The sequence below is a fragment of the Rattus norvegicus genome, chromosome 2, assembly GCF_036323735.1.
Source record: "Rattus norvegicus strain BN/NHsdMcwi chromosome 2, GRCr8, whole genome shotgun sequence".
Taxonomy (NCBI): domain Eukaryota; kingdom Metazoa; phylum Chordata; class Mammalia; order Rodentia; family Muridae; genus Rattus; species Rattus norvegicus.
Window position 1 is genome coordinate 229,519,900 of NC_086020.1, and position 7,814 is coordinate 229,527,713.

Below are 7,814 nucleotides of genomic sequence, written 5' to 3' on the forward strand. Positions count from 1 at the left end.
CCTCTGTCCTTCAGTGTTTGCGTCAACCACTGCTCAACCACTGCTTTTCCTCAGCCGTCCTCTGTCCTTCAGTGTTTGCGTCAACCACTGCTCAACCACTGCTTTTACTCAGCCGTCCTCTGTCCTTCAGTGTTTGCGTCAACCACTGCTCAACCACTGCTTTTACTCAGCCGTCCTCTGTCCTTCAGTGTTTGCGTCAACCACTGCTTTTACTTTTTCACGAGCTAGAAAAGCATAGCTCCCAGCTGCCAATTTGGGAAATTTCAAAACTTGCAATTTAGAGAGAAGGTATAGGATCTTCTCAGAGGAACACAGCCCCATCTCTAGCGCCTCCCCACAACCCCCCATTTCTATCAAGCCTTTTCTCCTCACCAAATCCAGTGTAGTTGTCTCATTTGGAATTGAGAGACTCAGAAGAAAGAAAATGAGACTTAGATCTTTTTTTTAAACTTTTTATTAATAATCTATGACTTTCCCATCATGTACCCTCAAATTCACCTGCTGCCTTTGCAACCTCCCCTGCAAAAGAAAATAACACACACACACACACACACACACACACACACACACACAGCATAAAAAATATCTCACATCTCATTGTGGAAGTTGTAGTCACAGTGTATCCCACAGTCTATCCCTCTGTCCACACGTCTTTACCTGCAAATGTTCACTGCAGTGAGTCATTGGTCTGGCTTCTATGACACCATCAATATTGGATCCAGGACTGTGACATGGAGGTCCTACAACTTTAGATCAGCAGGACTGTCCCTTTTAAGAATCCCAGCCATTCACAGATAATATGGCTTTTTGGGGTGAGCCAACCCAGAGCCCTAGATCTGGGCCTGGGTGGGAGCTGAGCTGCTCAATGCGACAGCTCTCCTTACTTGCACCACCAGGGCAAATTCTCCAACACTTCTCTGGCTAGGTCACCCAAAGCCACCATTGGGCAGAACGCAGGGTCAGTTCTCCTGCTCTTATGCCTTGGGGACCTGCTTACCTACACCCATGACACCCATGCCTCCAGAGGCAGCTTCACTGTGCTGCCCAGTCGAGGTATAAGGTTTAAGGCCACTCTCCCAGGTGCTGCCTCTGTTGAGAGGCTCGGACAATTCTCCAGCTCCCACACCCTCGGGACTGGCTCACTCATGCCTCTGCCATGAGGACCAGTTCCACTGTGTTGCTCCAGCGAGTTGCAGGTCCTGCTCTCCCAGGTGATATAACCAGTGAGGGGCAGGGCTAGCTCTCCTGCTCTCACGACCTTAGGGCCATGGTGTCAAGGGGCAGGTAAGGAATGCATCATCCCTGTACCAACTCTAGCTCACAGCAGACAAGTGGTGGGAGTAGCTCTCCCATGCTCATGCCCTCAGCCGCTCACCCATGCTCTCTCCACCAGGGCCAGCTCCACTATGCTGCCCCAGCGGGTGCTTAGCTCTTCTTATTCATGACTTTCCCCTCATATTGTCGACCTTTCTCTTCACTCATTAGCAGTCAGTCATCCAGTCCTTTGGATTTTGAAACACAAGACCATGAGGAAAAATCCTCTCACATTTTTCCTTCACTCTGCTGTAATCCTGCTAGTTTTCGATTGGACTCCACCATTTTGTAGATAAAGGGAACCATGTGTAGGGTTGCACATTTAAGTTTTCAAAAAAGTGTTTCCAAATTCCACTTTTTATGTCTTTAAATTCAGTTTTAAAAATACTAAAAAGTTCTTTTAAAAGAGACATCTAAATGTATCCCTAACTTTGTGTCTGTGTTTTTGTAACCAATTTTTTTTAAAGGTAAAAAATATGATATAAAAACAGTGGGGGGAAATATTGGTAATATAAAATATATAGAGAAGACATTTATATCATCTATAAGGTGGTGCTAGGTAAATACCTTAATGTATAAAATGTGTATAAATTAATAAATACATGATAAATACCTCAGTAGAAAATTAACTATGTCAGAAATAAGTATCTTGCAAATAAAAAAATACTAAGTAATGGGCCAATGATATGGCTCAGTGGGTAAATGTGGTTTCTAAAAGTCTGGTGACCTGAGTTCAGTCTCTGGAATCCATGTAAAGGTAGAAGATATCTGAGTCCATCAAGTTGTCCCATGCAATAGCAAATGCATGAACACACATCGTGACAGCACGCATCATGAGTGCTCCTACACACATGCACAAAAACAATCATTTTATAGAAGAAAAAGGAATACTCAAGAAAATAAAGACATGATTATTTGAATCATCAGGTTGGCAAAACACCAAACAAATAACACTTGTATATGTCAAAGTGTAGAAAAGTATGAGAACATTTGTGTCTTTATTGAGAAACAAGTTAGCATAATATAACAAAAGTCTTAAGCTTCCTCCAACCCAGCAATTTTTCTTCTGGTAATTTATCCTAAACATACACCCAAGTAAACAAGATGTTTTAATTTAGTTCATTACTGTTTCAAGCCTGGTGGGTGTGAGGGCTTAGCAGTGAGCAAAATGTCATGCTCTCCCACCTCAGCTCTCATAGAAGGCAGGTCAGGAGCGACTGAGCTAAGCACACAGTCACAATAGAGCTGGGTAGGTCAAGATGCTCATGGACCATGCCACCACACCATGATGTAGCCTAAAAACTCCACAAGCTCTCAGGAGAGCAGAAACTGGCCTAGCACTGAGTCGCTGAGAGCATTCTGTAGGAGTGGAACGACATTTGCAAATGCTATGAGACAGGAAACAGTGTGTTCAAACTCACCGCAGCACGTTGAGAACACGTAGAGTGTCTGTGGATGAGACTAGAGAAATAAGGAGGCAGATAGGATGGCCTTCAGGTGTTTTTCTTCAAGGAGACTTATATAAGCCCAGACTGTCACAGTTAACATTGGAAACAGCCAAGTGTCCAGTAATTGTTACTGATGGAATAATATTTTCCCCTAAATCATGGTGTACTATACAACTTTTCCAAAGGCTGAAATATATTACTAAGTTTAAAAACAAACCAGAGTACTAAGGTAGTTTGAAAATGAGCATGCCTCTTTTGTTCTGGTGTACATAAGTAAAGCAAATAAATCTAGACTTCTTTGTGTTGAAATGAATAATCCTGAGTGGTAAGATTATGTTCGTGACAAAGGGTATCTTCACACCCCTTGAGGTGTTTTCAGACACCTTCATTGGAAGAGTTACAGATACTGGTCCATTCCAGTTATACCTTTGTCACACTGACCCCTTATCAATACACCTTAGACCATCCAGACAAAAACTGTTAAGGACTGACTCTGACACATCGGGTGATCTTATAAACAGAACATTTCATTTCTTATGAGACTCAGTTGGTCAGAGGTTAAAAAAAAACGTTTTAAAAAATGAGAAAGGGAAGAGGAAAAAAATCTGAAGAGAATAAAATTTGGGAGCAATGAAAAGGATTTGCACATTGGTGGGAGGGGGCAAACCAATCAGCTGGCAGTTAGCTAAGAGGTCAGTGAGAACATTCTGCCTTTGAAACCAGCCTCATCTGATGAACTCTCCAGGAGAGCTAAACGCTTTGCCGTGGAGTCCTGTGCCAGTTTTCCCATGCGATCTCTGCCAATTTTCTACCCAACAACACTGTGCGAGCCAGGTGTGTGTCTTCTCACTCCCTGGAGGTTCTCTTTGGGTGGATCCCAACCTCTCAAGTATCTTAATATCCAGAATATACTTCCAGTCAGTGACAGAAAACATCGGGGTGTCTTCGAGAGCAAGGGAGTCTTTCTCTATTCCTGTGCTTTGCTGGGAGGGTCTAGGGACCCCGAAAAGTCAATGACCACCAAAGCCACCCCAACCTGGTGGCTTTTAGATTCTTGTCTCTCAAATACAAAGAATAAAATCCATGGACGGCGGAAGGTAAGTTTTAGAGGAAGAAGGTATTTTATTACAGAAAGTTGAAAGCAAGCAGAACTCCTAAACGTGGTGGGCAGGGGCTGCCTGGGAGTGGGACACCATTGAGGGCCGTGACCTTGAAATTAATGAGGCTTTTCTGGATGGAGGATGGAATATGGGGGGTGGGGGAGCTGATTCAAGGGGTCCGGTTGCCTCAGTTTCAGCTCTATCTTCACTGTGCTTTCCACGAAATGGTGCTTCAGGGGAAAGAGATATGGAACAAACAGAACACCTCTTTCTGACATCCCCAGCCCCTGGCCATGGCAGAACCAGAGACATTCGGGATGAAACATCTCTGCTTTCTCTCAAGGACCAGATGCTGACATCCTGGAACATTTTCGAATTAGCCAGGAAAGAAAATGGTCCACTTTTTTCTATTACCCTAATTTGGTATTTCTATTTCTATTACCCTAAAACTGCCTGTCCAATTTCTATCTGTCTCCTGCTTTCATCAGCCCCGACACTGAAGAGATGATCCTAACTGCTATTAGGAAATTAGGAGAAAATCAAATTGGTTTCTACAAGTCAGGTGGGGTTGTTGGGTGTGTGTGTCAGCACACCTCTCTGTGGGTCTCTCTGAAAGTCCCCAGAATGCTTCCACAGTGTCATTTGTATAACTGTCAGGAAAGGGATGTGGAAAGTCTTTGGCTCCTGGATTGATGTTGGGAGAAACAATATAGTGCTTGGAGCATGAGGATGTTGAGCGAGTGTGAGAATGCTGAGTGGTTCTTATGGTTTCCACTCTTTTAGATTTTTAGGAATTAGGGGATGACTAAGGAAATCCACAGAGGAGGAGTCAGAAGATGACAGGTCCATCTGATTATGGACTGACCATGAATAAGAGGTGATGAAGTTAAAACAGCAGTTAAGTAAGTACACAAGGTCCAAAGATTAACAGATTATTAAGATTATAATAGACCCCCTTCCACCACAAAGACCCAGCTTATTCCCAGAGCTGCTCACCACTAGCATGGTTTCTGCCATGGATGGAAATGTTCCATGGATCTTGTAAAGCAGATAAGACATTAGCAAAATTACCAGGAGAGTGTGTGTGTGTGTGTGTGTGTGTGTGTGTGTGTGTGTGTGTGTGTGTAACCAACATTCCAGTTTGAGGACAGTACAAATGTCTCCTATGCTGCTGTTGGGATATTTCAAGCCATGTAGATTGTATGGTTGTCTTTCTCATCATCTGAACTTCAGAATTAACTAGTAGTCACTAGAAAACACTATAAGGGGGAAAGGAACTTAATTCACAAAAGCCTGTTTTGTACAATGTAACTGAGATGCTAAAATATGATGTTTTGTGTACATTTCTAGTGTCTTCTGACTCAAAAAGAGAGTTGTAGGATAACCCACATTCTTTATCTTACTTCAGTCTGCGGGTACTGCCATCTCTCCTTGGTTTTGTTTTGTTTTCGCTTCCAAATAATTACACTGAAAGTGTTGCTGTCTTTTCTAAGTCTGTTCCTCTGCCTTCAGCCTGCAACCAAAAACCTACGGAAGCCACTTTCGTGATTAGTAAATTCACCTATCTTATTTGCCATTCAAATGCAAGTAATGAGCATGAATTCAGTACTCAGTGGGTGATAATAATTAATTGCATAAAATTAAGGGAGGGAGTAATTAAAGGAAGAGAACGGGGCAGAGAGTGAGGTCCAGAAAGCCTTGCACACAAGGGCTGCGAAATTAGCCCAGGAGAAATGCTTCTTTGCAAAGAGGAAGGCTGGAAATCCGAGCTAAGGCTGACGGGACTTGGCTGGAGCCACTGGGGCAGGTGCAAAAGCGCTCCATTGTGTTGACCTGGCTTGTTACATTAAAATCCATGTTTGGGAGGAGATTTAAAATGCTAATGAGGAACAAGCCATCACATATAGAACTAAGTAGACATGACAGCTACAACACGTAGGACATGCTGATGAAACCTCATTTATGCAAACAAGCTGAAAGTTAGAGCTGCGAGTCAGACGGGAAAGCCCCTACATTTGTGTAGCATGGTGTGGGTGCCGTTTTTCACTCTGGTCTCTTAAAACCGCTGGAAATGTATGTTTTCCTAATAAGTTTCCTTTTCTACTTGTATCCACGGGTCTCTGCTCAGTTCCTCACCCTGGAACACAAGATCGTGAAACCCCTTCAGAGGTGCCCACAGAAGAACCCCGAGAGCTGCCCATGTCAGTTGGTGAACCAGACAGGAGGTTAGGTTTTCGTTTTCTCATCTCTTAAACTTTCAGCTCATTCTGGGATACTTGGGAGTAGCCACTCCAAATTGAAAACAAGATCAGACTATACACTGTTAGTGGAAACGGCCCTTGAGGACTGTGGTGACAAATCTGGGCGTGAGTCAAGATCAAGTGATGCCCCAGATACAAGAAAACACTTATGCATACAAAAGCACACTGTAAAATCACACCTGCCCACATGCCAGCAGTCCTCAAAGACTACCAACATCAAAAAAGCAAGGAAGACTTTCCTTTGCACTCTCTGTCCTAATGCGCATGCCTCACAGCCCCTCCCTTTCCTTTTCTTCCTTTTCCTCTTTTACCCATGGCAGGCTTGGGCACAAAGAAGGAAGGGAGCTATCAGGGTTCTCACTGCTGCTCAGAGGTCCATCAGCCTCTGGGTAGCACAGTGCCAGGAGAACCGGGTGCCAAGAGGTGATCGGGATGACCGGGTCTCAGGAGTGGTCCCCTATCTAGGGCAGTTGCGGCTGCTGGCTTGGCCAAGCACTGCCTTCACCCAGGGCTCCCCTGATTGTGGAGATTCACTCACGGCTGCACGTTCTCAGCCCTCCTCCTTGACTTTGTTGGCAACTCCCTCACTGTTTTGTGTCCCGTTGCTATCATTACTGCTCATTTCGTAGACGGTCCATTCCTGGGAATATAATCAGTCTAGCAGTTAGCAAGACATTCCTTCCAACATGAGGTTCAAGAAAAATGAAATAACCCACTCACTTGTTCACTTATTCTTTTAATATGTTCTTTGGGGCAGCTGGGACAGGTGTTTGTTTGTTTGTTTGTTTGTTTGTTTGTTTGTGGAGGGTTGTTTTATTTATTTATTTATTTTTGAGTCTCATGGTAGGCTCTTCCCAGATGACTAGGAAATGGTCTCAGAAGATGCCCATAGCACGGATTTGTTTCTCAGTCTCAAAATGTTATCACGGGACATAGTGCCTAGAGAAACGACCAGTATGTCCCACCCTCCTGTGGGACGTGCTCAGTTCTTCAGAGACATTTGTGATGTGATGGATTTGGGGGTTGTCCCAACACACCAGGTCTTCTGGGGGCCTCTGTACATAGATGAGAGGGCTCTCTTCTGCACTCCAGCAGCCCACCGGTTCTTGCCAATCCCCAAGGAAATTCAACCCCTGGCTCCCTGCTACAGTGTAACCTCAAGAAGTAGACTATGTTGCATCCCTGAGAAGAGAGTGGTGATACTGTAACTCCATCCTGCCAGGAGCCTGGGAGCTGAGAGTTTGGTCAAAGGATGGAAGAACCAATATTTGGTCTCACCTACTCATTACCCTAAGGAAAAGCAGGCTATGGGAAGAAGTTAGGAGACGTGCAAATGGATAATTTATTCAGAACCCCATAATTTGCTGAGAGCACAGACCCTTTTAGAATAGGAGCTTGGGGTTACAACACCCCAATAGGAACCAATGATACAGTGTGCTTGATCGAGAGCCACCTTCAGAGATAAGATCAAAGAGGTTACACAAGACAGGGAGAGAAACCCTGCCCGATTTCTCAACAGGTTAGTTAAGGGCATTAAAAATTTAAGGTTATCTCAGCTGGTAGCACTTGGGCATTTAGCTCTTAAACAGAGAAAGATGAGAGTCTGAACAGCAAGCTTTGTCTCTGGATAAACACACAGAAAGCATAGATACTGCTCTCACTGGGGCCTTCCTTACATCTCAAAGATGTGC